Source organism: Canis lupus, chromosome 27 (genome assembly GCF_003254725.2).
Source record: "Canis lupus dingo isolate Sandy chromosome 27, ASM325472v2, whole genome shotgun sequence".
Taxonomy (NCBI): domain Eukaryota; kingdom Metazoa; phylum Chordata; class Mammalia; order Carnivora; family Canidae; genus Canis; species Canis lupus.
This window is the reverse complement of record NC_064269.1, coordinates 39,843,549-39,853,155: the sequence shown is the minus strand read 5'-3', so window position 1 is coordinate 39,853,155 and position 9,607 is coordinate 39,843,549. Positions and strand designations below refer to the sequence as shown.

General features: G+C 42.7%; 1 long non-coding RNA gene across 2 annotated transcripts; it reads right to left on the bottom strand.

Moving 5' to 3' along the window:
- Positions 1-412: 412 nt before the first annotated feature.
- On the bottom strand, positions 413-6,447 carry LOC112669069 (uncharacterized). 2 transcript variants are annotated; one of them, XR_007406500.1, is made up of 4 exons: positions 6,194-6,447; positions 5,609-5,830; positions 3,197-3,330; positions 413-1,292 (listed from the first exon to the last, which is right to left on the bottom strand). It is a non-coding gene; the product is annotated as an uncharacterized LOC112669069 (long non-coding RNA). The 2 variants fall into 2 exon arrangements; XR_003142058.3 differs by lacking the exon at positions 5,609-5,830 and having other exon boundaries at positions 6,194-6,445.
- Between the last annotated feature and the right edge of the window lie 3,160 nt (positions 6,448-9,607).

Below are 9,607 nucleotides of genomic sequence, written 5' to 3'. Positions count from 1 at the left end.
GAACATGATCAATACACCTTCCCAAGGCAAGTTGGGTGACAAAGCACAGGTTCCTTCAGCAATCATTAGGTAAAGTGTTTAATTCCCCCCTTTAGAAATATTCTGCTAAGTAGGAAATAGGTCTACTTGATTAAGGAAAAACCAGGAAGCTAACCCAAGAAGTTATTTTCTATGGGGAAGCCTGCAACACTCATGAAAAATGCTACTAAAGACTATACTTTCTTGGTTTCCTTCTCACGGTATCCTTCCTGTCTCCACTAAAATAGGAAAGCCATCTTACCCACACGAGCTGAAGGAGTGACACAGGTGGTCACTGTGGGAATTTAGAACATGACCAGTCAGGGAGGGCTTAAACTTAAATCTACCATGTGGACTATACTTTTGAACCTCAAATAATGAGACCAGACTTGAATTCAGAGTCTAAGAAATTTTGGTCTTAGAGAGAATGCCTCCCATGTTCCCTTGAGCTGTTTTAAGGATTTTAATACATTAATTTTTATCTCCCTTGCTTGTTAGTAAGTTCCTTAACTGTCAGAGAATTATTCAAATTTCTTCTGTATCTCCCAGCTCCCTAGCAAAATGCAGGCCACATACACAGAAGCAGCTCACATGGAGACTTCTGAGGGTCAGAGGTGGAATAATAGCAATGACAGATATAGTCATGAGGAAGTCCCCTCGGTGCCTTCTCTGGGTCTTTGTTATCTCACTGCAGGATAGAAATCTCTTGAAATTCCCTCAGGCTCTAGGCAGTTTGCCTCTATGAAGAAAAGACTGCATGGCATCGAAAAAGAGCACTGGACTTGGAGTCAGATGAGCCATTCTTGCAGCATCTCTCAGTAGTAAGCCTCTCTGCACCTCAGGCTCTCTGCCCATAAGAGAAGAATGACAATATCACTCTTTTTTTACTTCCTAGGGTTGTTGTGAAACACAATTCAGGCATCAACTATGAAAAAGCTGTAAATCGTAGAGCTAAACTTATAGCGAGGTAGCCACTGATAGGGGGAGGAAATAGTTGGATGGAGTCTATGTGCAGAGGATCCCAGTTAAAGAACTGCACTGAAAAAACAAAAAAGGTGGCAAGTTCTGATGGTATGGCGTGGGAACGGGCAAGAGAAGAGCAAGAAACATCTTCCATGTAAACAATGCAAGCTTTAGACTTCTTGGCTGTTAGTTACACGAAGAGACCAAGAGACTTGTAAACCCATCTGCTGCATCGTGGATGATTCCATATGGTTGAAATCTGATTCTAGATCTTGGAGAGTGGGTTAAGTGGATGCAGTCAGGCAGGAGCACTGTGAATAAAACAATGGGAAGGCGCATTTGTATCATTCTTTACCATTTTCAAAGCACTTATACATACATTACCCCATTTAATCCTTTTATACCCGTGTGAATTAGGTATTAGGTTCTTATTTTTCAAATGAAGAAACTGAGACTCAGGGAGGTTCAGTAATTTGCTCAAAGTTGCACAATTAATCAACAAAGCACCTGAACTAAGTAAGGTTTTCTGATCCCAAATTCTTTGCTTCTTCCAAGTTTAAGGGAACTCTCATGTCATACACCTAACTGATTTACTCGGTGGGGGGAGGGGGTGGTTGGATAAAATCAAGCTGTCTTATTGGCAAAGAAAGACTTTGGTCTTCATATTGTACCAGTCCACTTTATTGCCTACACAAAACCTTTGAAAGTGTTTTGAATGTTAATGCAAGTAGATTGCAACACAGATTGTGAAGATGCCTAGAATTAACCCATGAATTTAAAGTCACAGAAGCATTATTGTGTACCACTAGGACCAGCCAGCCAAGGGATATGCATTTAGTTTGACCAAAATCATGGAGTTTTAGAGGAATCTTGGAAATTATGTGTAAATGCAGTATCTATCTATTCCTCGGTATTGACATGGTCCCATAGCAGGCCCTGATCCATTTGTTTAAGGTGTCTAACTAACCAGGACACTGCCTGCTGGCATAACATGTCTCTCAACTTTGGATGTGTTTGAAGACAGGCCTTGCCTATGCTAGAAGAAGGCCCTCTGTGTTCTGGGAAACATATGGAGAAGTTAATTGGTACTTGGCTGAATGTCAAATGCAAGTCGTGAGATCAAGCCCAACCTCAGGCCTCTGCTCTCATGTGCCTCAGCACACACTTTCATACCCTTCTGAGGCTAATTCTGGGAAGAGTTGCTCATGGGTTGTCCCTTTGAGCAAGAAGAATGGCCTGAAATAGTGTTGAGACTCTGTTATACCCGTTTCTCTTTAGATATAGGGAACCCAGTTGGCATCAAGATGGATTTAGACTCTCCCTTCTAGAAACTCCAATCATATGTTTCACTTAACTGTGCTCAGTGGATTTACCTACCACATAAAAAATCCCTGCTCTGTTCCCATGAATTTTTCTTTCCCAACTGGGGGGTTCTATCACTGGCTTATTCGGTGATGCCTGGGAAATCACTCAAGCACTTTGGTCTTGATCCCAAACTCTCTTGATTTGAAAATATCTAGAGAATGACAATCATCCCTACTCTTCACTGAGCTTCAGTGAGGACTAATAAAATATTGAACAACTATTTTGAATTGGTTGTTACAATTAATGGAAAAAAATTAGTAAAGTATATAATCCAAGAAAATGTCTCATCCAGAAACAAAGAAACAAGTCAACAAGGTGTATGTGCTTATAGCATTTTCAGTTTAAGACTAGACATAGTGTGGGGCACAAAAGATGTCTAAGACATTGTTTTTGTACCAAGGAATTGATAATCAAGCTATGGAGGTGTATTCAGTCAAGTGATATCTACAAAATAATAGGAGTAACGGTATTTCATTTACTTTTTTTTAAATTTTTTTAAAATCTTTATTTATTTATGATAGTCACAGAGAGAGAGAGAGAGAGAGAGGCAGAGACACAGGCAGAGGGAGAAGCAGGCTCCATGCACCGGGAGCCCGATGTGGGATTCGATCCCGGGTCTCCAGGATCGCGCCCTGGGCCAAAGGCAGGCGCCAGACTGCTGCGCCATCCAGGGATCCCTTCATTTACTTTTTTAACCAAAAACTTGTACATCTAAATTATATACTACCTTGAAATAACTGTCTTGTAAAGTTATTTACTTATTCCAATGGTGCTTCTGTAGCCCCAAACATCTCTGGCATCCTCTATAGTTTGCTGACGAACAAGTTTGAAAGGGAGAGTTGGCACCCACCTCCCAGTGGAAAGAATCTCCACCCAGAGTCTTCCACTACAAAGAACATGGACTGGGGGTTAGATTAGCAAGTCCAGGTTATCAGCTTCTGGCTTCTCAAAGAAACACCTGGTTGCTTAGAGGTATCAGGTGATCTAGGAGGGAAAATACAAAATGGAAAGGATTGGTTTCAGGAGACAATAGAAGCCCAGGATCAAAGGGTCTGGGAGGCACCAGCAGGCCTGAGAGCAGGCGAAACTCAACAACACACACCCGGTGTCATTTTCTAGCGGAGATTCCCGATTAGCGGAGGGAGTCGGAAAACAATTGGTAAATGGAGAGAGTGCTCTCTTTCCGTGCAACCTCATGACCCATAAGCCTTGCAATTTGTCATTCCAGAGGGTGTGGTGCCAGACTTCTTTGCAGAAAGACAGGTTCCTGGCTAAGATCTAAAAATGAGGTGGCTACCATTTATTTTTCTGTTGACTTGAACACCTCCTCCCTCCCTTTTATTTTTCCAAGAAAGGCTGCTCTTTAAAGATTTATCTGATCAAATTTCAAGAAAGTCTAGTCAACTCTTGATTGCCACTTTGGATAATAGCCTGATTAAATTTTAATGTTAAGCTAACTCCTGCCCTGTATTCAATTCAATGGCATATACATTTATTGAGCAACTACCCTGCAAAGGCACAGACATGCATACACCATGAAGGATGTCATCATGAATATGCAGGATTCACATTCTCAAAGATCTCATTCTCTAAACATGGAGGAAAAAACAGCTCTGCAATAATTATAATATGCAGTTGAATGTGTTAAATATAAATGGGAAGTTCAAAGAGCTATGGCATTTTTAACTGGGAGAGACCTTTTATACACAGGGACAGCAAGGAGCAGGAAGGCTACAAGGCAGGGTGACAATTTGAAAGACCTACAGAAATTTTCCAATCGGAGAGGGCAGGGCCTTGGTGACCTTTCAGGAGGTGGTGGGGAGGTATGGGATATGGGTGATGTGGGAAGTTTGAAAGTATGGGAAAAGAGATTAGAGAAGGATGGGCTTGGAAAGGTAAAATGGGTACAGATTTCAGAGGCTTTGAATGCCAGGTTAAAGTTTTCCATAAGGCAGGAGGGAATCTTGGAAAGCTTCTAGGCAAAGGAGTGATATGAGCAGTGCTGGTTTTGGGGAGTGTACTCAGGTAGAAATGAAGCTGACAATATCCTGGGGAGAGGGATCTGTTTGGGGAGGCCATATACTTAGGAAGAAAATGATGGTCATGGGGAGGGTATAGCAGAAACTTCCTCTGTATATATCTTAGTGCGATCCCTGGGCTTTAATGACTCCTGATATGGTGCTTTGTGGACCCAAATAGAATGAACTCTGGAACTGTCCTCTGTTTCTGGTTTTCTGCCTCAGTGACTAAGTTAATAAATATCGCCAAATGCCTGACTCCAGGAAGCCTTATGTGCTGGGGTCCTCTCAAATCAGACTCATCTGCTTTCTAAAGGGGATATATTGAAATCATGGGGGGGGGGGGTCTTGTCTTCTGAAATATCTATTGTGCCCCTTTCTCATGACCACAGGAATAGATAATAAGAAGGCTGTCAGAGGTTCAAGCTGAGAAACTAGAAGACTATAGGTAGAGGTGGAAGGAAGAGAGGGAGAGTTTTAGAAATGTAGAAAAGGATTTCTAGAAGAAAAAAAATGTCATTGGTTCAAAAAGATGTCTAAGTCCTTCAAAAACAGGTCCTGAGCTATTCAGAAGTATGGAAACCAAGGACCCATAAAAGCCACTATAACTGGGCATGCCAATCAGTCTTCTCTGTCATATAATCTCCTGGAGATAGGCACAAATTGCAAGATTATCCCACATGGGAAAAAGAGTGTGTGCCTGCATGCACCTACAAACCCGTGGGCTATTTTATATTGTTTCCAGAGTTTGTTGCTACTTAGTTTACCATTTCTGATAGCACAGAATTCCAGGGAGCCTGTTGGGATCTGTTCCAGGAAAGATTCCCTTTGTCTACTACTCCTGGAGATGTTACATTGTTTCAGTTCTGAGGCAGTGACAGAGGGGGCCTGTCCAAGGACTCATGTACTATAACCTTTCCTCTAACCTGCAGCTCAAGGGTTATTCTGAAACATGAATCATTAGATCAAGAAAAAGATTTATTGCAGTAGGCTTTTTTTTTCCTTGTTCTTTTTTTAAAAAAATTTTATTTATTTATGATAGTCACAGAGAGAGAGAGAGGCAGAGACATAGGCAGAGGGAGAAGCAGGCTCCATGCACCGGGAGCCTGATGTGGGACTCGATCCCGGGTCTCCAGGATCGTGCCCTGGGCCAAAGGCAGGCGCCAAACCACTGTGCCACCCAGGGGTCCCTTTCCTTGTTCTTTATAAAGTTTATGCTACTGCTGGGGCTCTAAGGGGCTTACACTGTCACATCAGATAGCCCCGACATCAATAATATGGCATTACTAAAAACACTTATTTTTGAGGTGCCTGAATGGCTCAATTAAGTGCTTGACTTCTGATTTTGGCTGACATCATGATCTTGGGTTCATGGAATCAAGCCTTGTGTCAGGCTCTATGCTCAGCATGAAGTCTGCTCGTCCTTCTTCCTCTGCTCCTGTCCCATGCTTGTGTTCTCTCCATCTCTTAAAATAGATAAATAAATAAAAATCCTTAAAACACACATCTATTCCTTGTTTATGTAATAGTCTAAAAATTGGTGGGTCAAGGAGCTTCCCTATCTTCTAACTATACCTGATACATGTGGCATCTAAGGCCACCATAGAAGAGCTGGAAGATTCAAGAGCATATTTTTAAGGGCAGGCCTCAAATGGCTTGTATCCATGCTCACATTTCATTATCCAAAACCCAACTGGCTGAGGTGTCAACTACTACTAGGGAGGTTGTGAAACATTGAGGAGCACATAGACCTTTGATGTTACTGAGCTGTTGTTCAAGGGCTCTGTCATGGTCAAAGGGCACTCACATGATCTTCAGGTCATACTCACTAGCACTATCCCTATGTTGGTTTTGCATTCATCCAGTATTCATTTTCTGTTGTGCTCAGGAGAACAAATGTGAGTCTTCTTAAAACCCTGGATGGAGGATCTATGTGAGTCCTGGACATGGGATCAAACTTAGAATTCTCACCATGGGGTCTGTGCTCCTAACCTTGGCTGTTGGGGGAAGGGGAGGTGGAGAGAGAGAAAGAAACAATGGGAGGTAAGGAATGCAGGGGCAGCTGAAACATTGCCTCATGGTGTCCCCAGATTCCAATACGGCATCACTGGCTTCCAGAACACCAGTGTGACCTCACTGGATTCCAGTCTCTATATTTGTTCACCACCAGTGCCTAGTACTGTAAATAATTGAAAGGAATATAATAGGGTGAGAATTATTGTTGCCTCCCCCCCTTTGCCTTTCATAAAATCTTTTTATATCAGAGGGGTCTGGCCCCAGCCACTCCCAGCTCTATAATTAGCTCTGGGAGTTGTGAGGACTGAGGTTCAGCTAATGACATTTCATGGTTCAATCTTGGTGTCCCTCAGGCCTTTCAATCTTCATTGGAGCAAAGGACTAGGGTTATAGGTGGCCCTGGGTAATTTACGCTAATGAGATGTGGGTCTATCACTAGGTTCTTAAATGTTGCAAATAAGAAAGTAAGGCCAGCCTGGTATGCTGATTAGAGGGCCCTTCAAAGCCTCCTAACTCTCCAAATATATCAGAATGGTCTGAGTTTCATGGGTCACAACTGATAGGTTTTCACTGTCTTCATTCCATCATTTCTGCCTTGGCCATCACTCTGCCTTCCACATTTCTTGAAGCCAAATTGTCCCTGCTGGGGGCACCACCACAGTTCTTAAAGCAGTCTGGACTGCAGGGAAACTTCATGGCCCTCATGGTGGCTTTGAAACACCTGAGTCTGAGGCATGGGCACACAGCTAGACACATTGTGGGCAATATCACCTAGTGAAAGAAGAGCAGGAGAGGCTCATAAGGATATTAACTTCAAAACGAGGGCCCAAAGACATTCAGATTCTTGCAAGTCTGCTCTTTGCTATCCATCTTCTTTGTACCCCTCCATACTATTCCCTCCCTCTCTGAGATTTACATCCTTTATCTTGGCTGCCAGGCTAGTGCATATCTCCCTGACTTTGCACTTGCTCTTCCCTTTGATGGAATGCCCTTCCCCATTTTGTCCTGCCAAATGTCTATTCATCCCTGAGAGCCAGTGCAATGATTTCTTCTCTTTGAAGTCTCCTTGACTTCTGTCTTTTCTAGAAAGAGTTAACTACTCCTTCCTTTGTAGTATTATAGCCTCTTATGCTTAGGTTAGGTACAGAGATCATCGCACTATGATACCACAATGTATTAAATGTCTTTGTCCACCAGGCTATGAGCTTGAGCAAATGAACTCTCTCTTCCTCCTTTAGTATCATCAGAGCCTCGGATGGTTTAGGTGCATGGTAGCTACTCAGTAAGTGTTTTATGAGTGAATAAATGCATTAAAAATGTTTACCCTTTCCCTAGAAACAAAGATAACCCTAAGATTGAGAAAGACAACAAATGCGGAATGCTTGGGATGCTTTAGGAAAAAAAAAGAGGGGGGCACTAATCAAATATTATTTTAAGACTTCAAGCCTCCATTTGTCCTTATCTCCCAGGAAAGATACCAAAGACAGACAATTGGTATTCCATGCAAGGCCCTTTCTCGTCTTCTAAGGTACATGCTGAATCAGAAGAGGGGCAAGAGTCTTCTTGCTGGGGTTGCTATAAAATAATACAGTCTCCATGGCTGAGAAGTCCTGTGGCCAGGGTAAACCACACTCCACCTTGTCATTAAGCTATTGTGCTTGTATATTAATAGCCTTGGGCAGTGTTGTCTGTGTGGGCAAGTGCTGCTTTTTCTGAGCTGCGTAAGCCCCCATCTCCCAGAGACAAAGTGCTCCACAAATAACCACAGCATGTTCTGAATTCCTCTGGGCAGGGAGCCGTGGGGATAATTAATGGGGCAAGGAGAAGCAAGAACTCTGGACCTGACACCCAACCCCAACAGCTCCTAGCAGCCCAGAGCCCAGAGTCGGGGGCTGGCTAGAGGATAGATGAGAAAGAGCCTGGGTAGGTGGAGAAGGTCAGCACTCCTGGATTTATATCCTGGCTCTAAAAGTCAGATCTCTGGCTGGAGATCGCAAACAAATCACTGAAATCTCCTGAAACTGGGTTTCTTCTTTAACTGGTTAAAAGTTCTGTGTATCTAATAGCATGACATAATGAGCAAATGATACTGTGATACTGTGAAAGGCATGTATCAACTGCAAAATAACATCGATGGAAAAGTGATGATGACAGGATGATGATGTGATGATAACAAGGCCTTGTTCAGGGGAGGGCATCCCAGAATAAAGGGGGTCATCTTCATGGTGACCATCTCTGGAAATCAGCCGCAAACTTGAGCCTTTCTCTAATGCTCTGACCAGGCCAAAATCTTAGACTTCCCTAGACACGGTGAGCCCACCCACACTGGGCAGAAGCTTTACTTTCTCTAGAGATCTTTTCCTTTACCGTCCCACACATAGCTTTATTTATTTATTTATTTATTTATTTATTTATTTATTTATTTATTTTTTATTTTTTATTTATTTTTTATTTATTTATTTGCAATCTCCTTCTTTTTCTCCAATGACTAGTTCAAATGAAACTTTTTGGAAAATATTTTTATTAAATGAATCACTCTGTGTTCCCTGCCATTCTCTCTGTGCCTACTGGTCCAGACTGACATTTTCCCCACTTTTGAGTTGTGTGACCTCTGTGAAGGGACTTCATGTCTTTGTGACTTGGTTTCGTCATCTGTGAGCTATCTGGGTAATCACAGCATTTCTATGGCAGTGAGAAGAGTACCTGGCTTGTGGTAAGAGTTTGATTAATGTTCACTCACAATGCATTGCTTCCTCCATCACCTGATTCAATAGATTCCCATGGTCTGTGAAGAGATCTGGCATTTCTTTTTGTACTGGAGTAACTGAGTGGCACAAACCTCTTGACTACTCAGGAGAATCAAAGAAACAAGAAAGAAATGGGCCCCCTGTCAACCTCTCATGACAAGAGTCTCCACTCCAGCCAAACGTAAAACATCAGGGACTCAGCTGCCCTTGGCTTGTCCTTGGTGTAGCCCATGTTCATCAGTTTTGACCCCAGGGGACAAGCCTCTAACAAGACATGCCAGTGACAAAAATACACGGGGTTCATGTGTCCCAGAAGCTTTAGGCATTGTGTTCATTTCCTGGGGCTGCCATAACACAGTACTGCAAACCACACAGCTCAAACAGCAGAAATTCATTGACTCTCAGTTCTGGAGGCTAGAAGTCCAAGATTAAGATGTGGCCAGGGTCATGCTTTCTCTGAAGATGCCAGGGAAGGATCTG